The 24,377-nt window shown below is 35.3% G+C and overlaps 1 long non-coding RNA gene across 2 annotated transcripts in view; it reads right to left on the reverse strand.

Annotated features, from left to right (window-relative positions):
- Positions 1-3,031: 3,031 nt before the first annotated feature.
- LOC123615986 (uncharacterized) overlaps positions 3,032-24,377 on the reverse strand; it is a 167,320-nt gene continuing 145,974 nt past the window's right edge. For both annotated transcript variants that reach the window (XR_006723850.2, XR_012508993.1), the window contains one exon: positions 3,032-4,383. This is a non-coding gene — a long non-coding RNA (uncharacterized LOC123615986). The remainder of the gene's footprint in view (positions 4,384-24,377) is intronic.

Here is a 24,377-nt window from a genome sequence, read left to right on the forward strand (position 1 = left end):
TGTTAGAACCCATATTTTTAGTACACAAACTAAATAACAAATCAAAATACACTTATTTTTGCTTAGAAGTTGTCAAGCTCTGTGATGGAAACTTTGAAGAGCATAAAGATGAGTTAGTCACAATTTTGCTTTCAGTCTGTTACTAAGTTTCGTAGACCCACAGAGAGTGCTATGAAGATGAAAGTGAGAAAAGAGTAATGCGTACTGTGTACGTGTGTGTGTACGTGTGTAAGTACGTGTGTGTACGTGTGCGTACGTGTGTGTGTACGTGTGTGTGTGAGTGTGTGTGTGTGTACGTGTGTGTACGTGTGTGTGTGTACGTGTGTGTGTGTGTGTTAGTGGGTGTCCTCGGAGAAGATTTCCTGTATGATTTGACATTTAAATTGTGCTTGGAAGAAGAGTCAACTAACTCAAAAGGCACAATAACACATAGTGCCTAGGACCCAGGATACTTTGAGGGGCCCACAAATAAAATGCTTTAATTTTAATTTCTTTTAAAATTAGAAAAATTGAATGTAATAGTAACAGATATAGAACAATGAACTGAATTAGGATTATATTTGTCTTTATACCAACACAATAATTTTTAATATTTTTATGGAGGAAGGGGCCCCAAGAGACAAAGTGGCTTAGGCTTATAAAAGTCCTGTTGTCACCCTGCCTGGAAGAATGGCTGTGACATTAATGGGTAGAGATGGAGAAAGGAAACAATGTGTTGTGGGAAAATAGAGAGTGTGTGGGAAATTCCTGGGGAAAGATAGTGTTGATCAAACATGAAAAATGATGGCAAAGAAAGGTAGGTCAAAAGGTAAATACAGAGGATGAAATGGAGCCTTACTGAAGGCATTGTTGGTAGCAATTTTAAAGAGATTTGAACTTGTTTGTGTTTATTTTAAGGGCTGTTGAGAAGGGATGTGGTCTGAGAACAGGGTTCTATATTTAGCACATTCATTCAACAAATATTTATTAAGCATCTATGATGTGCTAGCCATTGTGCTAAGTGCTGAGCGTACAGTAACAGAAGGAGGGGAGCTCCTGTGTTTATGGAGCTAACGTTCTAATGGGTTCACCAGACAGTAAACACACAAACTATCAAACAAATGATAACTTCCCAAAGTGTATTGTGCTTTGAAGACAGGAATGGAGGATAGTAAACAGAATAAATGTAGAGTGCTGTCGTAGTAGAGGGGGTCAGCACGCCAAGCAGGAGGAGCATAACAGAGGGAAGAGCAAGTTCCAAGAGCCGGTAAGTTGACAAGTCTGAAATGAGGCTGGTGTGACTGGAGTGAGTAAATAAGGGAAAGAGTTCATGGGATGAGGCTGGGGAGGAAGTTTGTATTTTTGCATTTGAATATATAAAATCTTATTTTTCCACTCTTGTTGATATTTCTTTTTTATTTTTTTAAATTTCACACTAACTTGCTTCTTTTTTACTCATCTGTGTAAAGTATTTTGAATCCTTTTTGGAACATGATGGTGTGCTTAAAATTCTTTTCTCTCCTGCCCAACATCTATCAGTGAGATGAGATTATGAAAGACACTGAATAAACATTTTGTACGACTGGTGTGTGAGTCAGCAGATATAGTCAAATATCATATGAAATTCCACTGAAAGGAGCCAAGAATTCAGTTTGGTCTTAAAATGTCATATAGTTTACATAGTCCTGTGAACATCTAAAATAAAATAAGAGGTATCACATGGCTTCTTTAAATAGTGTTGGCCTGCTTCTTTGACAAATGTAGTTAGCACTATTTCAAGAGCACATGGTGGTTCACGATCCAGTGTGGAATTTTATCCATCGTCAAGGCAGACCAGGGAAAATACTACCTAGGAGCAATACTTAGCGATTATTTTTGGAAGTTCCACCATGTATAGATATAATTTCCCCCAGTGTCTCCAAATAAATTTAAAAAATTAAACTAAAGCAAAAATGTAATATAAAATAAAGGTTCTGTTCATTGATAAAAGCTTTGGAAGCTCCAAGAAGTTGTGCTCAGATTAAGCATCAATCTATATTTATGGAATAGTTAAGAAAACACAATATTATGTAAGTTTGAAATAATGCAACAAATCTGATAGATTTTGGTATATTCTGTAATGCTTGTAATATCTCTAGATAAGACAATTTACTAAGGACCATAGCATTATATACGTTTGTCACAATCACTTATTCTAACTGATGCTATCTTTTGGGGGGTTATTGAAATCTTACATTTTATTTCAATTTTTGTTAATAGAATTAATCTGGTCCCACTTGTAAATGAATGATTGATTAAGGGGAGTTTATATTTATGACAGGCTTGCTTTCAAGAGGGATGAATAAATCATAATAATTTTGAAACTGAGTAATGCTTAGTCGTCAAAGGACTGGACAAACAAGAATTAATCCCTCAATTAGTCTGTCCTCCAACTAAAATCGTTAACTCCCATTTTCCAGGGGAGCAAAGTTGAGTCAAGGAGACTTAATATTTTGATGCTGTGTAAACGTTGTCACTTCGCAAAGGAACATTAAGATGCAATTTAGAAGAATGGAGATTTTAAAGTGCAAATAGATTTACGACTCTTGAGGGTGGAGTGATTTATTATTAATTACTTTTTTCTTATCCTTAAGTATACATCAAAGCATTATTCCTGAACTAAAATCTAGTGAATGTTTATATTAGGTCTTCATTTATAATTAAGTTTTGTAGATCTTATTTGGGAATTTTATTACGTAAATATGTATAGCACATTCAATTTAGCCAAATATTTTTCAATATAATACCACAGACAGCAAACTTAGAACTAGTTATGTGTTAGGACAGAATTCTCTATGGGGAAACGCTTTCTTAATTTTGCCTACTTGGAGCCTATGTATGACCCACTGGTTCAGGAATTTATATTAAAATATGTATTTCCATGTAATCTGATATTTATACCTAGTGGTTTCATGGAGGGCTAAGGGTTTTTAAAGACAAAAATGTGGTTTAGGATTACCCTGTACCATATATTTCAGGGAGAACAACATAAAATTTACAATAAAGTCCAACATCTATATGGTAGGATCTGATATTAATTTCCAGTTCCTCCACACTGTGGATGAAGGGCCGCCGGTGACAACATAAACTGGTACAGATAATAGTGATCCTACCAGAGTGGGCCCTGCTATTTTGGCTCCCTCGTATTTTACCTCTGTGGTTTGTGCTGAGATAGCTGCTTCATGCTGCACAACTCTAATTACTATTCATAATCCTTACTCTTATTTTGCTATCATTGGGTGTTGCTGAATGATTTTACAGTTGTCACTTGATTTTTTAAAAAATGTTTTTATTTGGAAATAATCTCAAACTTATTAAAATTGCAGGAATCATCCAAATAACATTTTCCTGAACCATCTGAGAGTGAGAGACCAACACAATGCCCCATCACCCTGGAATATGTTAGTATAGAACAGACATTCTCCTACACAACAGTAAGACAGCCATCCAGGAAATGATATTGATACATTATTACCATCTAGTCCTCAGATTCCATTCGAGTTTTGCCAGTAGTCTCAATAAGGTCCTTTTTAAGAAAAGAATCCAGTCCAGAATCCTGCATGATATTTAGTTGTCATGATCCTTTAAATTCCTTCAGTCTGCAACAGTTCTTTGGTCTTTCCTTGATTTTCGGAACCATGACATTTCGAAGATTATAGGCTTGTTATTTGGTAGAATGCCCCCCTGGTGGGTTTGTCTCAGGTTTCCTCATGATTAAATTCAGTTATGCAACTTGGGCAGGCACATCACAAAAGTGACCCTGCATTCTTCTCCTTTCATCCTGTTAGGTGACACATGGGTTTGATTTGCTCCATTGCTGGTGATGTTAACTTTGATTACTTGATTTAGGTGTCATCCGCCAGGCTTCTTAATATGAAGTTACTTTCCCCTCCTTTATAGTTAACACATATTTTGTGGGGGAGGTACTTTGAGGCTAGGTAAAGATTCCATTTCTCAACAAAATTTCAATTTATTCATCTATTCATACCAGTATGGATTGATAGATTCTTGTTTTATTTAGTAGGTTCAATATTCTCATGAGATTGTAATGTTAAAATTGTCCCAAACTTGCTTATTGGGTCCCCTTTGAAGCTACCTTTTTTGTCCTTTTGATATTTCTCCATTTTCTGATAATTTCCTTCTTTCTGATGCAGCAAGATTTCCCAGGCTCATCTTGTAATTTCTCTGTCCAGTCATAGATGGAATCATTTGTCCAAGGAATTCTGCTTCCCGTAAGTGGACAATGGTATTTAGAAACCAAGATCAGAGGGCCAAGTATGCTCATTACTTGATTGCTGATTTGAAGTTGGAGATTGGAGATTGCTGATTGGAAGCTTCTCAGTGGAGAGAGGCAGGGACTATATCCTAACAGATAAAAACACATATTTGTAATAGGTAGGGATATATATATTGATATATAGATTTACATTTACGCCCATAAGTAGTTTATCTATCTATCTGGACTATTACTAGTTCACATCAGTATCTCCACTTCAGTGAAAGTCCACGGAGAGTTTACTCTAGCTTTCTCTCTTTTCCTATTTGCAACTTTTGTGTATGACATTGAGAAACTAGGCTCTCATTATCCTCAATATATTTTATTTGTTCAATTATTTTTACGTATCCAGTCTCTGAGTGCCACACTGCTACATCCAACCCACATACCCTCGTCACTGACATCGGGCTCTAACGTGCTGTGCAAAGCCGTCGCTGTCACTGGCCCTCTTTCCGTGCAGATATGCTGCTCTCTCCATTCAGATTTCAACATCTCTCATCAGCCTGCCACCACCATCCCTGGACAGACGCTCTCCCCACACAGTTTGGCTTCTGACCCTCTGTGAGTGCCGTCTTCTCAGGATAAACCCTCCCCATCCTCCCTGAGCTTGGACAACCAGCAGTAGGCTGTCCTCCATTCCCATGGGAACACGCTCCTGACCCTGCTTGGATGCTAACACCACATAACGGGATACTCTCCCCTCACCCGCCATGAGGAAACACTGCTTACTCTTTCGGGGCTTTGTTACCCTAAGGTGGGCTGCCTTGTCCCTGAAGCTCACCTTTTTGTGGATACCCTCTTGCTACGAACTGAATTGTATCCCCTCAGAATTCACATGTTGGAGCTGTCGCCCCCAGTGAGATGGTATTTAGATGGGACCTATGGGAGGTAATTATGGTTAGAGGAGGTCATGAAGTGGGACCCTCAGGATCAGATTAGTGACTTTATAAGAAGAGGAAGAACGAGAGAGGGATCATTCTGTCTCTGCCGTATGAGGACACAGTGAGAAGGCAGCCATTTGCAAGCCAGAAAGAGTGTCTTCACCAGGAACCAGTGGTCTGACACCTTGATCCTGGACTTCTCAGAGTCTCCAACTGTGAAAAATAAATGTCTGTTCTTTAAGCTACCCAGTCTAGAGTATTTTGTTATAGTAGCTGAAGTAGACTAACACACCTCCTCATCTCAGTCAGGCTCTACTCACCGTCTCCCCTCCTCCTTAATTTTCTTGAGCTCTGACACCCTCACCCCTATGCCTACCTTGCTCGGTGCTATCTAATGGGTTTCCTACAGAACTGTTCAGGAAGGGAAAGGAATAAAGGGAAAAGGAAAGTCACTTTAATCTGCATAAATCTTCCTGCAATCCCTTTGATGCCTATTTCCCCCGAGGCATCAGAATTATTTTGAATGGATGGGGCTTCTGTGATGATCATGAAAGGTGGGGATACTTAGGCAAATTCTTTGAACAGGAAGATTTACTCTCTGCTTGGGATCTTGTTAAAACAAATCACACTGCCACAATACTTCCTATACAATGTTATTAAACATTAACCTAGTGGAAATATCTTGGAGTGCTATCTAATCACATCATACTCCACATTATATATATAGGTTTAAAAAAAATAATTTCAAGAAAGATAAAAGTGATGAAAAATCTGTGTATTTCTATGTGCAGAATATATGTACATATTTTTTCTATTTTAATTTGAATGACAATTTGCTGTTCCCTTTTCCTGAAACACTTTTAACCAGATATTTTCACAGCTGGCTCCTTCCCATCATTCATTCACTCAGGGCTATGTTGCCAAATTGTCACCACTTCGGAGAGGTCCTCCTTGGCTACCCAAGTGCCACCTCTCTTTCTGTCACTTCATTCCCTTTTTCTTCCTAACAGCTATCAAGATTTATAAGTTATGTTATTTAATTATTTATTTCCGTATTGTTTCTCACCCCCAATAAAACTTAAGCTTTGTGAGAAATGGACTTCATACACCTTACCCACTAAGATGTTTCTAGTACCTTGAATTGTGTCTGATACATACTCAATAAACATTTAAAAGTATACTCAATGCATGTTTGTTGAATGACTGAAAATGTGTAAAGGCATTGAAGAACCAAAAAACTGTAAAAAGCTGTAAGTAATATATGTGAAGTAGTAGGCAAAGTATGAATTTCCATAATTTATGTGTATTTCAAGACTTGAGGATGGGTCAAGAAGTTGAGCATACAGTAACTACAAATACTATGAGATTGGAATGTACAGATATTAGCTATAAAGTTTATTAATCTGCTAATATCAGGAAAAATAATAGAGAATCATACATATATATATAAATATATATTAAACAAATTTTAAAAGTTATCCATGAATTACATATTAATACATCTGTTAATATCAGGAAAAAGTAATAGAGAATCATATCTTTTAATTTATATCTACAAATATATAAGTTTTAATGTTACTCATGTGTTATATATTAATATTGAATATTGCACTTAATAGTTAATGCATATATAGACAGTAATTACTGCTTGAAGCTTATCTCAAATATTTTGTTATTTCCAGGTTTTTAAGAATTATGCAATTTTAAGTTGAGTTGGTAAGAACACATGATGAGGAGAGTAAGCCAAGATATATTGGGGCACATATGATAGAAACTTCATTTCAAATAGTTTAAGTGAAAATAGATTTTATCTACTCATGTATCTACAAAATCCAAGGATGGACTTCATGCCTGGCTTGATCAAGGACCTTAAATGAAGCTATTAGTTCTCTCAATTTCTTTGTCTCCCTCTTTCTTTGTATCTCTTTTTGCTTTACTCTTAATGAATTTATTAACTGGCAGACTCTTTCTACATATTTTTTTAAAGATTTTATCTCTTGGTAGAAGAAGCAGCAAAGTGCATTGCAAAAGGCATACATGCCGGGATGGGAGGATAGCCCAGAGTAGGCATGAGCTTACCTCATTCCCATAACTAGCTTTCTCAGAGCAAAGAAGGAGTGCTTTTAACCTAGGGGTTCTTGCAAAGTCCTTGTGAGGACTGATTGTTGGGGTTTTGTCACATGACTATCTCTGAATCAATTATTGGAGCCATGAAAACAGTCATTCTTTTGGAAAGTTCCAGGTTATGTTTCACTGCTAGAACTGAAGGATGGGTCACCTGCACCTAAACCATATGGACTGAGAATGAGAAGAGAGTAAACCTCAGGAGATGCTTCCAGACAGTAATAAATATATGCGATATCAATAGAACTGAGAATTTCCTGTAAGTTCAGACAAAGATTCTGGACATGTTTGAAATCTTTTGCTGTATTTCTTTTATTTCTTCCCTCGTACATCTTAATAGGGAAACATCATAAGTGAGACTACTTTTAGTTCCACTTGAGTCTAATTTTGAGCCCTTGTCCAAAGTATACTAGGTGTGCAATTTGAGCAAAATAGAGATACTTCTGCTCTGAATGAAGCAGGATAATTTGACAGACTGCAAATTTAAAGATTCTGCTTATTGTTTTCTTGAAAGTGTTTGTGTGTGTGTGTGTGTGTGTGTGTGTGGTGTGTTTGTCCATACATATATGTGTGTTGACAAAATAATAAAGTTAATTAATCTATTACACTATTTTCCCCATCCCACTGTTATAAAGCCCACTGTGTCAATGATGAGTGGCAGGATGAGTTAAGGCCAATTATGTTTTGTATCTTATTTGATAATATCACAAAATGATGAATGTTTAATGGCTTGTGAAACACTAAAAGAAAAAGAAGTTCAGAATGTTTCTATATTCTTAGGAATGGAGACAGATTTTGTAAGCCTGGGAGGCAGCAGTCTTTGTGGTCGAGAGCAACTACTGAATATCATACACATCTGGGAAGAAATCCAAGAAATTCTTAATAGTCATGAAACATTTGTCAAGACCTTTACTGCCTCTAAGTATTATTTCTTTACCTGTAAAATGGATATACAAATAATGTCTAATTCATAGGATTGCTGTGAAGATTAAATGAGTTACTATATGTGTATCAATGAATTTACTATATGACCTTTAAGAAGCCATTTGCCATTTGTGGGACATTTTGAAATTTCCCCTAATTTCTCTCTTTAAATAATTATTTTGAATTAAATCATTTACCATAAGAAAATTACTGGAAGACAAGTATTTTACCAATGTTAGGCAATACTCCAAAAGTTATTAACAGGTTAACCTATATTATTTTCAGTTTCCTATAAGGTAGCATGGCTATAAGCCCAAGCAACACAGAGAGGGCAAGAATATGTGCTCTGCTCAACAGTTCCATCTGGGCTCCCAGCTGACAACCTGTTACCAACTGCGTCAATGAGTCATTTTGGGTAACCGGGTAGTACAGACGTAGATGGCTACAGCCTCAGCTGACATCTGCCCATAACCACATATAAGACTGCAAATGAGAATCAACCAGTTAGACCCAATAAACCCACAGAATCGTAAGAGATTACAATACGTTATTGTTTTAGTCCACTAAGTTGTGGTGTGGTTTGTTATGCAATCATTGATAACCAGAAAAGCAGGATAGGAAGGGTAGAAAAGAAAGAGAACAAACACTGAATCACCTAAGAAAATTACCTAATGGGCATTGGAGGACCGTACACTCCAATACACTCTTCTCATTTTACATCACAGCTTCACCTGGAACCAGCCCAAATAGTATCCTAGAGGACAATACAGATATATTCAACTGCCTGCACTATCACTTTTATAAATTATTTCAGAAGAATTTTGGCTGCATAATCTACACAAATCTGTCAAGATTTGTAAAGCTAGGTTAAACTGAGAAATGTGGAGCCAGTTGTTTTTACCTCTTGATTCCCTAAGGGATCTTGGGTGGGCAGTGGAATTGGATGGTACCTCATTTTTCCTTATATACAGGATCCCTTTTCATCTGTGCATTTGTGTATAATCCATGGACTTGCATTATAAGATTACATAGGGAATCAAAAACATTCATGAATGAACAAATCACATGAAAATTTAGTTTCCCCTCAAACATTCTTTAACCGCCATCTTGTTTTAACAGTAGAATCTACTTAGCTGTCTCCTGCAACTTTCCTACTCTTTGTGGTTGGGCCTGCCTCTATTCTTCGATGTTTTCAAGGCCAATATATTGCAAATTTATTGCCAAATGAAACTTCAAGCTTTTCAAAAGATACAGGGTTCCACGGAAACCATGAAAAAGTTAGCAGAGAAATACTTAAATCTCATTTGAAGACATTGGCAAATGAGCAGTTAAGAATGGGACAGGAAGAAAAAGTTAACTCAGATGAGGACAGGATAGGAGTTTCAGGGAGAATAATTTAAAAACCAATACCTTAAGAGAGATCTTTGCAAAAATTGATTAATTGATTAAGCATATGCAAAAATAATCCTCATTATTATGCTGAACAAATAAAATGTTTTGTGCAGAACACAGTATCATGCAATAGTACAAATTTGTCAGTAAATGATACCAAGAAGAAAACAATGTTCTTTGTCTTTTCTAAGAATTGAACCATGTTTGCAATTGTAATCTAAATTTAGTTAAATATTAAATTATATTTTATCACATTTTTATAATTTTGGCTTCATTTTTCAAGATAAATTTCTAATCAAAGTCTTTTCCTCTATTTTTAAAAATGAAATTGTAGTGCCAACTTAATGGTTATTTAAACCTATATTAAACATATTTCTCCCTATATTAAACATAATAAATATCCCCAAATGAAGAAATAAACTAATATTTAGCCTCTCAGATTAGTGAGAAATAATTTATTTGATGTTTTGTATTGTCAAGTTAATGGAAGATATTTTCTTAAGTAACTCAGAGCTTGCAAGCAATGGATAAATGGCCTTTGATATGATAAGCTCAGGTACCAGTTTACATGAAATAGTCAACATTAAGATAAAGGAAAATACAGACTTTTCTTGGGGAAGGATGGATTCAAAGAAATTTGTATTTTATTTTAAATATTATAAAAGAATACTAAATACAGCACAGAGTGGAAAATACCACTGTCTTTCTACCTCTCCTTTCATCCATCCAGGCAACCAGCAGTTACTCCACTATTTTCTGAGGGAAAAACAAACATGAGACTATGAGACAGAGTATGAACTACATAAGTGATTTCAAATGATTTAGCCACAGAATTCCCTCCCCTTCCATTCCCTCCCCTCCCCCCACTTTCCTTTCTCCTACATGCTTTCACTGAAAGCTTGCAAGAAAGACCAATATTTAAAACATATATAAGTGGACAACTAGTTGAAACAAGGGTCCCAGACCTAGAGTCAATTTATCCAGTCTCCACTTAGTCTCTCACTGTATCTGTATCTGTGGTTCTTCCATGGAACCCCAAGGAAGAAATGAACTGAAGATCATTTGAAGCCACTGGACTATTTTCAGTGTTCTATTAGTTTAGAACCCACAGTTCTATCAATCAGATGATTGTAGCCGTACTTTATTGTATCTGTCCATATCAGACTGCTTGCCTTTCTTTTAGAAATTCCTTCCTGTTATGGGCTGTAATAGTCATCTTTGTGCTACATGGCTCTTCAATGTTTGTTGTTATCAATTGAATGAGAAGAAACAATTAGCCTGAGAAAAGCCAGTCAGGTTTACCTCCTTGGAACACATAACATGGAGCAAAGATGCTACTTTGATCTGGACTGGCCAGTTGAGTGGAAATATAAAATGAACTGTGATGTGGAGGGTATTTTTGACCATGGAAAATTCCAAAAGAGAAAGGGAGAAAGAGAGGAGAATAATATGCAAATACAGAGGCAGATAAGATTTTAGTACTGCTTAATTTCCTATTGATTTTTAAGTTCCTGGGTCCATTTCTTCATGAGACTTGCATGCCTAGGGTTCTGTGGCATTTTCTTGCATGTTTCAAACACACACACATAGATATACATTTTTCTTCTAACTGAAACAAATTTCTTTTACTTAAAACCGAGGAAACTGTGATGGACATGCAGGGTTAAGCGAAAGAAAAGTGTCCAAAGAAATTGGTCCAAGCACTTGATATACATTTCAATATGCATAGAGAATCTTTAAAATCTTTCCTTTGGCTTTTCTATTTTTTATATTCTACTTTTAAGGATATTCCTTAATGAATGAACAGTGAACACAAATATTTTTGCACAGATAATTTCAGATAGCATTACTTATAGCAATAAAAATGGAAATAGTTAAACATTCAACGGTAGAGTAGTAGTTAATAAAGAGTGAGCAATTGTGTGCCATTTTGAATGTTTTCTAAGAAGGTTTACTATAGGCTCACATTTCACAGCATCAGGAAGTATGTCATAGCCTATGTGAATGTTGTCTTTTAGAACTGTGCAGTGCCCAGCCTATACTTGTGTACACAATACCCTGGTTTAATGACATATTAAACATTAAACCAGGTTTAACATTATATTATAGTTAAATTAAAAAGTAGATTCACACAAAACTGTCTTTGGTATAATCCCAAATATGTGATTTACAGATTTCAATGAATATATACAGTGTTCATTTTGAAAGATTATAGAGATAGATGTTAAATTATAATAAATTATCTCTTGGTGTTAGAATTATGAGTGATTTAAGAAATTCTTTGCAATATTTTCCTTTTTTCTATAATGAGCACATATTGTTGGAATCAGAAAAATATATAATTATAATTTTAATGCTCCTATCCATTGGTCTGTTAAAATAAACATCATATACTGAGTTTATAAACAATAAAATCTTCTATTATACCCCACATCTAATAAATGTATTCAAATACCACTTTCATGGCAATTCTGTGGCTATGCTTCATATTAACACTCAATTACTAATTTTTCTTTTATTATTCAATACTATTTGAAGGATTCTCTTTATTTATGGATTGCCAAACTGTGTACTGTTTTCTAATAAGGATCTGACCTGACTTGAATATACCAAGAAATAACCTCATGTTTACTACAGTCAATGATTTTGTTGATGTAATGTATAATTTTTATTTCACAAATTCCTAAACTATAGAGAAGACAGAATTCTCTAGGGATTTTTTCCAAATCAATAACAGAATTGACTTTCTGAACTATAAATGGCTTTAACCTCTATATGTACTGATTTTCCCATTGCAAGCCAATGACATGTAAGCCTGCCTAAATGGCCTCTGGGATATGATAAATATTGGTGTAATTTAGACTAATAGAAAATACTGGACTCAACTAGTGCATAAAGAGATAAACAAGTCTGTGAAATGCCTTAACACCTTTACAGAAAGGGGTGTACTAAAGGGATCTAGGGACACTTGGTTAACACTGACAATAGAAAAGCCCATTATGGGGAAAAACTAACTCAGCTCACACATTGAATAAATGCATGTCTTACTTAGCACAATATAACTTCCCAGTGAGTTTCAAAGAAGGACTACAAGGAACCCTGTATAAGAGAACCTAAATCACTCCCTCCTGTACTTGCTCTGCATGGTCCCTGATAAGGTCCAGGGTCTAGGGCCAGCCAGTCAGTTAGAACCTAATGCTAACAAGCAAGTAGTCACACCTTGGGTTCACATCTAAGCACCATGCCAGTGCCAGAGGCATGCGTTTCTATTTTAATTTGGTCTTTCATCTTGAAGATGAGTGCTGCTAGACAAAGAAATACTAAGCTTCTGTTACTGAGCTAAGGTCCTGTGTGCTCACTCATGGTTTCAGTGCTCTACATGTATTACTTCTAACCCCCAGAAAATTCTTTACTAAGTAGATTTTCTTATCTCCATTATAGAGAAGAGGAACCTGAGGCACATAGATTGTAAATGACTTGTCCAGGGCCACTCAGTTAGTTGGGCTGACTTAACATTCAAACTCCAGTTTCTGAAGCACAAATTGTTCTCTTTACACTATAAAGAGATGTTTCCTTCCTGTTGCTGAGATTATAAGGGTAAGACCCTCAGTGTTAATGAAAAACAGTGTCTCATCTAGAAAACAGTTCATAGATGGTCAATAGCTTTATCTCTGTTGATAATTTATTATAGCATGTATTATATAATATTCAATATACTATATAATATTTATTTCCAACAGCTTTAACGATGTATTATTTTTCAAATGTTTCATATCAGTTATCTACTTTTGTATAACAAATTACTTGAAACAGCTTAAAACAACAAACATTTATAATCTCATAGTTTCTGTGCATCAGAAATCTAAGCACAGCCCAGCCGGCTGCCTCTGCCTCAAGGTCTCTGATGAGATTGCTGTCAAGCTTTCAGGCTGAGGCTGTGGTTTTATCTGAAGGCTCAACTGGTTTGGGGAGTAGGAAGAAGATTTGCTTCCAGTCTCACTCATGTGGTCCCTCACCAGGTGGTCCTCATGTCATGTAGCTGGTTCCAGCCAGGGTAAATGATCCAAGAGACAGTAAGAAAAAGCACCAAAGACACAAGAGGCAACCTTTCTATAACTTAATGTGAGACATGAGATCCCAGGTCTTCTTCTATATTCTATTCATTAAAAATGAATCAGTAAGTCCAGTTCATACTAAAGGGGAGGAGATTGTATCGAAGATAAGGATCACTGGGGACTACCTCAAAAATTACTTATTGCATGATTTAACACCATTGCTATGAAAACAGGATGTTGATATATATTTGCAAGTTTTCTTCAACTCCAGAATTATAGTCAGGTCTCTGACTGTCAATGCCAGTTTAATCGAGCTTAAACAAAAATAGGAAATTTATCGCCTCAGGTAACTCAAAACTCTATGTATGGTTCCAGCTTCTAACTGACTGCACTGACTGAATATGAGCAGGGCTCTCTCTATCTGGCCTTACTTTCCTCTACACGGTTTTATTTTCTGGCAGGCTTACTCCACATTGTATAAATTAACTCTGGCAATCCCAGGGTAACATAATCTGTAGTGGCCACTATCTCTTTTTAGAGTCCCAACAAGTCTTTCACGGGATTTCATGCTCACGTCTGGGTAGAAAGATAGAGTTTACTGAATGGTTAGGATTATGGCATGTGCCATTCCTGATGCCACCCCTATGTGAATCATGTGAACAAAGTATTACAGGGAGAGCTAGTTCCCAAAAGGAAAAGGTTACAGGAAGGAGGGTTCATATTATGAAAAGATAGAAATAAAAAATATATAAACAAATAGATAAAAGGAATCACAGTGTTATGAACTGAATTGTGCCCCCACCCCATTTATATGTTGAAGTCCTAATACTCAAATGGCTGTATGTGGAGGTAGGGGCTCTATGGAGTTAATTAGCATTAAATGAGGTCATGTAAGTGGGGCCCTAATCCCACAGAATCTTAAAAATTATAGCCCATTGGCTTTGAGAATTTACGAGAATATTTTTTCTACTCTACATAAAATCCTGATGTGTTTAGTATTGTATTAGATTCCTAAGGCTACCATAACAAATTACTGTAAACCAGATGGCTTAAAACAAAAGAAACAGTGCTATTCACATACAAGTAGTTGCACACAGCCTGTTAAATTGGACTCAGTAGGAACTATAGGAAATTTCATAGTTGGAAAGAAAAAAATTGTTTTTCAATAAAATTATCTATATAGAGTTCAAATGTAAGCCTCAAAGTTTCCTTCACTTCATATAATTTATAATAAGATCAGAAATCAAATCTTTATTAACTTCATTGAATTTTTGTAAAACCTACTATATAAGACTAAAAAGAGTCTTCTAAAAATTATAGCTAAGTGTATCAATTTTCTATGACTTTTATAATAAATTGCCAAAATTAGGTAGCTTATACAATGGAAATTTATTCTCTCAGAATTCTGTAGGCTTGAAGTCTGAAGTCGAGGTGTCAGCAGGGCCTTGCTCTCTCTGAAGGTTCAAAGGGAAGATATTTTTTTTTTGCCTCTTCCCTGCTGCTAGTGATTGCTGACAATCCTTGGCACCCCTTGGCTTATAGATGTGTCACTCCAAACTATGCCTTTGTCACCATATGGCATTCTCTCTGTCTTCACATTGTGTTCTCTCTTTGTGTCAGTATCCACATTTTTCTCATCTTACAGGGATACAGTATCCAACTTTCCCTCATTTTATAGGGACATAAGTCACTGGATTAGGGCCCACTCTAGTCTGGTATAAACTCATTTTAACTTCATTAGATCTGCAAAGACCCTATTTCCAAATAAAGTCACATGCACAGGTACTGGGGTGGAATTTCAGCATACCTTGATGGGGAACATAATTCAACCTATAATAATGTGTCTTAGGATTCCTCAAAAGAGTGCATTAAAGATAGGAAGAACTTTCTTCTAGCTCCCAGTATTTCACTTTATTTGTTCCTATGAATAAACAAGATTAATTTATAAAAGGAAGGTTTTAAAACACTGTAATTTGGTTGGGACTCCCACTGTGCTAATCCAGTATTTCATGAATAAATCTCATATTATCATGGGTTTCTCCTTTGAAATGTGCTGTGTATGTAAACTGTTACAGTTTATTTACTCATTTTCTAATTCATATTTATTAAACAATCTCTTCTACTAATGCACAGTCTGTAACTCGGGTTAAGTGTTACATGCTTAATATCACTCCACTGTGCTGAAGAAATCTGTTTAAACAAATCACAAAGCTGTGACACAGGACAGAACACTGAGGCAAAAACATTTTTAGCTTCTTCCATTTAAAGTCATGCTGGTATTTACAAATGCAAGCAAACTACACGTTGCTTCAACTATTTAGATCATCATTCTCCCAGAAACCTTCCAAATCATATCTTAGATAAGAGCCCTGAAATTCCAGCTTTCATGGTGACATTTGCACCTGCATATGGAATTCTCTCCTGCCCTGGTTTGGCAGCTGGTTTAGCCGAGGATTCATGTTTTGTAATTTTTTCTTCAGCAAGACCAATAATTCCTGAAACATTTCTCCTAGCTCTGTAAAATTGGATTAAGTTTTCAGTATGTTAAATTAAAATATTTCTGGTTTTTCATTTAAAATATCCAGAGCAGATGAAAAGTTTTTGTATAAAAATGGAACAAGTAGATACTACACACTGGAATGATTATTGTCTTTTGTATATCCTTTTACTCTCTCACTCTTGTAGATTGAGTACCCTAGGAAACAGAGTCTGAACCAAAATGTACACACTAATGATCTTTGGCCAGGGTGGGGTGACTATGTGCAAAATAAGAGTGAAGGAAACAGGAAAATGAGGCAGGAGAGGGGAGCAGAAATGAGTCCAGCTGTCTGTGATTTTACAAGAAAATGCAATCAGTTGTATAGTAATATGGGAGATCTCTGGACAAGCTTCATGAAATCACTGCCTCTGGGAGCTATCTCTTGGGTTTGGATGGGGTGTGGTAGAAGAGTGAGTAATTCACCTCGTGGTTCCACTGTCTCTCATTTGTCAAGTCCACTCCAGGGGGCCATCAATTCTCCCACACTGCTGGGTTTCACTGCCTAGCTCTTCTACACGGCTAATGGAGAAGTCACAGCCTCCACAACCCCCAGAGGTTAAAGACAGTGGTCTCTACTTGCCAGCTGGGGGCTTCTAGAGCTGTAGTGATCAAAGCAGTAGTTGGACTTTATAATCCCCAAAATAGTGTGAATCAAAGCTAGGGCCGCTTTGTCAGGCCAAGAGCAAAGTCAGTTAGTGGAAGTCTGGAGAGCAGATGTCAGAGGAGCCTGTTGGGCAGGACATAACTGGATCTGGTGAACCGATACAACTATGGATTTTCTGTTGTGTGAAGAATTGCTGATTTTCACAGCTAAGTTGATCTTTACAGATCATTTATTCCAAATGTGACTTTGAAATATGAAGAGATATTTCCATTTTCAGTTAAGATGAAATAATAGGGACTGGATTTACCTTCCCATGTGAAACAACTTTCCAAAAAAGTGCAAAATATATATAAAAAGACAATAGTTTTCAAGACACTAGACATCAGACAATGAAAGATAGGGATGCCTGAGAAAAAGGAAGCAAAAAAGGTAAGCCAATGAATGCTGCCACCTTCTTCCTTCAGACTTTCCAAGCCAAGGAGAGAGGTCCAACAGGAGTTGAGCTGATGCTCTATGTGAGGAGATGGAGCTGACAGTGTGGGTAGGCTGAGGTAGCTAGAGTCTACCGTACCGAGTATCAGAAAGAAGAACTTAAAGGCATAGCAATAGAAACTACCCAAAATGAAACACCAAGGGAAAAGATAATAATAATAATAATAATAAAAAATTACAAAGGGTCAGTGATCTTTGGGATAATATATGAGGGTCTACTAAAATATAATTGGAATCTCTGAAGAAGATTCAATTGTTTGAAGAAAAAAGTGACTAAACTTTTTCAGAACTTTCAGATACAAGTTCAATGAACCCCCAAACACAAGAAACATGAAGAAAACTATAACAAGTACATCATAATTAAATTATTCAAAACCAACAATAAAGAAAATAACAACCTTAAAATCAGCCAGAGCAAAACACATACAGAGGAACAAAGATAAGAGTGACAGCTGATGTCTTTAAAATAACAATAAAAACAATGCAAATGAGAAGCCAGTGGAGCAATGTCTTTAAATAGTGAAAGAACAGAATTCTTTCAAACTGTAATTTGATACCCAGAAAATATCTTTCAAAAAGAAAGGTAAAACAGATACTTTGTTTAACATATATAAGATGAGAGAAATCATCACAAGAGGACCTGCACCACAAGAAATGTTAAAAATAGTCCTTCAAGCATAAAGAAAATGATACTAGATGGAAATATGAATTAACACAATAAATGAAAAGCGCTGGAAATGGTAACTTCATGGGTAAGCATATATGATTTTTGTTTCTTATTATTTAAAACTCTAAAAATAGAATTGACTATTTAGGTAAAAATAATAGCAATGTATTGTGGGCTTTACAACTTATAAAAACAATGCATGACAATAATAGCACAAAGGTGAGGAGGGAGACAACTGAAAGTATTGTAAGGTTCTTAATTTACAAGTGAATGGAATAGGTATAATATCACTTGCTATTAGATGGTGATAAGTAAAGATGTTCACTCTAAACCTTCAAGAAATCACTTAAATAACAAACAGTTATAGCTAATAAACAAAGAAAGGAGGTAAAACGCAATCATAAAGTGGCAATTAATTCAAAAGATAGCAGAAAAAGAGGCAAAAGGAAATAAACAACAGATGGGGAAACAGAAAACAAATAGCAAGATAGTAAATTTAAACCCAACCATATCAAAAATCACATTAAATGTAAGTGGTCTAAATATTTCAAGTAAATGGAAAATGTTCAATTGGAAAAAAGGGTCAAGATACTCCTATTTACTATCTATAAGATATAATCAAAAAAGAAAACAACAAATATGTAAAATACCATAGCATATGTATGATGCTAGCACTAGAGGATGCTAGAATATCCATATGAGTATCAGATAAAGTAGGGTTCTGAGTAATACAATTACTAAGCATTAAAATATTCATTTCATAATAGCTAAGGGGTCAATTCAAGAGAATATAACAATCCTTAGCTGACAGAATCTACAAAAATGTACTCGAATTGTTAAATAAGTTTATCAAGGTTGCAGGATCAATATACAACATTTATTTCTTTACCATAGCAATAAAGATTCAGAAAATAAAATTTTAAATAATGCATTTATAATAACATAAAAATATATAATACTTAGCTACAAACCCAGAAAAGGATGTTCCAAACCTCTACAAAGAAAACTACAAAACATTGCTGAGAGAAATTAAAGAATGCCTAAATAAATGGATAAAACTATATTCATGGATTTGAAGCCTTGATTTTGAAGCCTTGATTATGTTAAGATGTCAATTCTCCCTTAATTGAGATATGCATCAATGCACTCTTAATCAACATCCAAAGAAATGTTTTTTGGTACAAAACTGACAAGTTCATTGTGAAATTCATCATGAAATGCAAAGAAGCTAGAAGAACAAAAATGACTTGATAAAGAAGAACAAGTTTGGATAATTAACACTACCTGGGCTAATACTTATTATAAAGCTAGTAGCAAAAAAATGGGCATTATTGGCATCAATATAGACAAATAGATGAATGAAATAGAATAGATAATGTAGAGTTAGATTCATATATATAAAGACTACTTGTTTTGACAATGGTTGAGAGGCAATTCAATGCAGAAAGGATAGTTTTCTTCAACAAATGTTGCAAAATAATTGGATATCCATATGCAAAAAGTACTTTAATCTATACCTTGCACTATATAAAAATTAGCACACAATGGATTATAGACCAAAGGGTAAAGCCCAAAATTATAAAACTTCTGGAAATAAATGTAGTAGAAAGCATTTGTGACCTCAGGTTAAGTAATACTGACTAGATATCCAAAACTATGTTTCATAAATAAGTTGAATTTCTTCAAAATTAAAATCTGTTCTTCAAAGGACATAGTTTAGAGAATGTAAAAATGAGCAATGAATGGAGAAAATATTAGCATATTACTTATGTGGTAAAGAACTTATATCCTGGATTTACTAAGAACTCTGAAAATTCAATAGTAAAAGGTAAAACAATAAAAATAAAATACAGGCAAAAGATTTGAATAGGCACTTGACCAAAAAAGATACAGCTATGGCAATTAAGTTCTTGAAAAGAAGTTTGTGATTAACCAATAAAGAAATGAAATTAAAACCACAATGAGATAACGTTATAATGGGTGAAATTAAAAAGATTGACCATACTAAATGCTGGAAATAAACTGGAAAAACTGGAAATTACGTAAACTGCTTGTAGGGATGAAAAATGATATAACTACTTTGAGAGTTTGATAGTTTTTCATGAAAAATGAAAACCATATATTCATACAAAGAATTATATATAAATTCCCATAACAGCTTTATTTGTAATATCCGACACTATAAATAACTGAAATGTCTATTGACAAGTGAAAGGATTAGCAAAGTATATTGGAATACTTCTCAGCAATGAAAAAGAATGAACAATTGATACACACAATGAAATAGATGACTCTTAAAATCATTATGCTGAGTGGTAGAATTAAGACAAGAAAGAATAAATACTGTGTGATTCCAGTTATATAATATTCTAAACATGAAAACTAATTGATAGAGACAGAAAACATCAGTGTTGCCTGGAGATGGGAGAAGGACAGGGAAGCTGGATGGGAATGATGACAAGAACCCTTTGGGGGTTAGTGATATATTCACTATCTTGATTGTGGTGATGTTTCACACTGTGTACGCATATGTGAAAACTAATTAAATTGCATACTTTAAATACGTGTGATATGTTGTTTAAAAGGGGGAACCTAGAGAACAAAGTACTCACATGGAGTTAGAGGTTGAACTGGTAAAGTCCTATTTCCTTTTTCCTACTAGTACATTTCCTTTATTCTTTTTTTTTACCCTCCCCTCATTTCCTTTATTCTTAAAAGTATCTGAAGATGGCATAGATTATTAGGCCAATTGTATGTTCAATCAATAATACCTTAAAGTTCTGTCCTACTTCCTCCAAAATCAAAGAAGCACAACTGCAGTTGTTACTCATTTGTTGCCCTTGAAAGGCTTGGAGTCCAGATGCTGAAGGGGCTTCCATAGCCAGAGTTACAACATTGCTCATTGTGGACCCCTAATAACCAGAGATGTGGGATGATAACTCAGAAAATACTTTGTTTATAGTAATTCTCACTTCACTTAGTATTTTCTCAAGCTTCACCCTGCCTTAGCATCACCCGGAAGCTTGTTAAATACAGATTGCTGGGCCTCATTCCCAGTTTACAACTGAGTAGTCTGATCTGGGGCCAGAACGTACGCATCTCTAACCAAGTTTACAGGTAATGCTGTAATCAACAGTAATGCTGATGCTGTTGTGTGAGGAACCACACTTTGAGAACCACAAAGATAAATGCCCAAGTTGAAAGAAAAAGAAGTCATTCATGCAGTTGAATTTAATTTTTCAGCTAGGTTTGGATTTAAATATGTCCAGGTAGCAGAGAGCAAGCTAGTGTCTGAGCAGCCCAGTGGGAGCACTCCTGCCAGATGTACATCTCCCCCTTCCTAGTTCCTGGATCTATTCAGTTAGAAGTAGGCTAGGAGTCACAACTCCATTTACTTTTCAAATTTAAAGTGTTTAATGACACCCAAGATGAGGCTTTTTGACACTTGAATTCCTTACAGAATCAATGCAGATCACTATTTATTTACCAGCTCAGTAAGGTATTTTTTAAAGTGCCTATTCTGTGTCATTCTCTGTAGTAGGCACTGGGGATTCAATGGTGAGCAAGTCAGGCATAGTCTTTACCTGTTGGAGTTTTCTGTCTATTGGGAAAATTGTCATTATACAAATAATAATTTAAATAATAAAGCACAATTGTGACAGGTGTACAGAAGGAGAGCTATAAATATTGTTGATAATCAGCACAAGTATAGTGTTCACATTTTTTAAGAAACTTCATGTAATTTGTCACTTGATTGGATCTATATGTGCCTTCAATTCCATGACGCTTTCTGATATAATTTGCACAAGACAATTCTAATAGACAATTCTAATGAGTATGATGCTGTTTTGCATTTAAGCTTTCACTGCTTCTGGTTTTACCTCTGAATTTGTCTCTTCTTTCTCTTGTAATTTCTACCTTTTGTTGCTTTTCTATAATTAGAAATCATGGTGTTAGTTTCTTCAATGTTTATCTTTTGTCTGATTTTGTCTCAACCAAAACAGACCTCTTGCTTATTGTACCTTTGGAAAAGGGTCAGATTCTCTGAACTTTGTTAAATTATCACTTGCTTTGCAAGACAAGTTTCTCATAGGCGACCTTGATGTGGATGTTCAATAAAATACATTTCCTCTGCTTCCCAAGTATTCTTTCCTTTATTCTTTCACAAACATTAAGCTTGTGCAATTCATGAATGATAAATCTAAAAATTTTCTTGAAACCTGATATTTATGCAGACCACAATGTTTGCATAGGTTCCTGGCTTTTGTCTAAATGCCATTTCCAGAGAATAATATGTCTTCTCCTCTTATTATCTCACAACCTTTTAAACTTTCATGAAAAGTTCTCCTGCATTGCAATGTTCACACTGAAAGGAAGTTTTTTAATCACTTTGTGAGGGTTGCTGTGTACATAATTATGTGCAGAGAAAATCAAAGTTGCTCTGAGAGGTAGATGGTAAACGATTGACAAAGTTGTGCTTTCTCTCTTTCATTATGTCAAGGGACATACAGAATATTACAGCCTGAGAGCCGGGAAGGCCAAACTTTCAGAGCTCACAGCAAAGACAAACTGTCAGCTGGGATGTTCACAGTTAGGCTCCATCACCAGCTAAGTGACTCACCGGCTCACTCAGAATACATGAGATTCAAATTTGTGATGGAGCAAAACTTCAAATAACTCCGAATTGTGAGTGCCAGGGTTGCTTGGGAATTGTTCATTCTTTCTATTAGCATTCATAAAATATCTATTCTAAAAAAATCACAAGATCATGGCTAGTAATTTTCCAGCTCTAGATGAATACCAAGCTTTTACACTTCTTGTTCCTTAATTGTGTCAGGCTGTATAAAACCATGAGCCTCAAGATTCTATGACATTATTAACTACTTGCTCATTTCTCTGATAGCTATCATACCATCTTAGGTTCTCATCTCATTCATCCATTTAAGCATTTTTGAGATCTACTGTGATCTAAGCACTTTGCCTACACCTTGATTAGTAATACAGCCTTTACTCACTTAAAAAACTTACACTTAAGTTGGATAGGAAAAAAGCACAGAAACCATTACAAAAAAATGTGAAGAGTGCTATATAACAAGGATGCCCAGAAAAGAAAAGGACAAAGAACACATCTAGTTTTTCTGTTATTATGTCAGTAACTTTTCTCATGGATTTTCTTCTCATTCTGAACATGGTTGATGAAATAACGTCCTTAACATTGTCCGGAGCCAGTGAGTACGACCCAGCACCTGATGCTACAGTCCTGACTACAGCTTGTGCTATAAGCAGACCTGCCTCCTGCCTATTCTGGTTTAAGTTATTATGTTTCTGTCAGGGCATGCATGTGAAAATTAATTAGATGTGATAGGCTTGAAATAGAATTTAGTCATGGGGAAAAATGTCTGTTTTAGGTTAAAATTTCATATCAAATAAACAGTTGCTAGGTGACCACACAGTGTGATTCACATTATGCAAATAATGTAGCTTTAAAAAATAAGTTAGGATTTGTCTAATAATTCTAAATTGGGGGCTTCTAATACTATAGCACAAACTTAAATCAAAACACATTGATCATTAGTTTCTGATTTCAGTAGGGAGTTACTGATCCCTGAAGTCCTTGCTGAAGACACAGTGGGGTTTGATGCACTGAAATTTAAGGGAGATTTTTCTGCAGTTTTCATTGTCTTGCCTTGTCCTAAGAAGAAGAAATGAAAATTTATATTAAATGAAAGCCCAAAGAATTATTAGAATTGCATGGCTCCAAAGAGGGCAAGAGAGTAATATAGGTAATAGGAACATCTGTCAATTAAAACTTAACTTTCTCCTTTCCAACCAGACAGTGTGCACCAGCAGGTAGAGACTACCATATCTCTTTGGGCTGATAACACTTAATTCTCTGTTCTATACTTGGTAGGGATTCAATAAACATTTGGCAATGAATATAAAAATAATGAAGTTATTTCAATTTTAAATTTAGTTAAACTCTGGGAAGATTTCATAATAAAAGCAAATTTAATATTTTCCTCTGTTCTATTCTTTGTTTTTTAAGACATTTCATAAGTATGGCTTGCGTATTCAGAATGACACTATGCATTATTCTCAAAAGGCATGAATTTTTTTAATCTCTTGAATCATATTGATTTGGAATAAACATGTCCTTAAAAGTCTAATTTAATGTTCTCAGAAAATCTTGCCATTATGGAAGTCACTTTCACATGTGCCTATGAGAGTCAGAGGAGTGATTTGAATTTCTACTTGATTTCTTGCTTCTATTCAATTTCCTACCCAGGATGTCAAATTCATCTCTCACTTGTGACTTTCATAAGAAGATATGATAGCTTCATTGGCAGAAGAGAAAGGACTATATTTATAATTGTCAGTATTTTTATAGCAACAAGCTGTTGGATC

The sequence above is a fragment of the Camelus bactrianus genome, chromosome 1, assembly GCF_048773025.1.
Source record: "Camelus bactrianus isolate YW-2024 breed Bactrian camel chromosome 1, ASM4877302v1, whole genome shotgun sequence".
In the NCBI taxonomy this organism is placed as follows: domain Eukaryota; kingdom Metazoa; phylum Chordata; class Mammalia; order Artiodactyla; family Camelidae; genus Camelus; species Camelus bactrianus.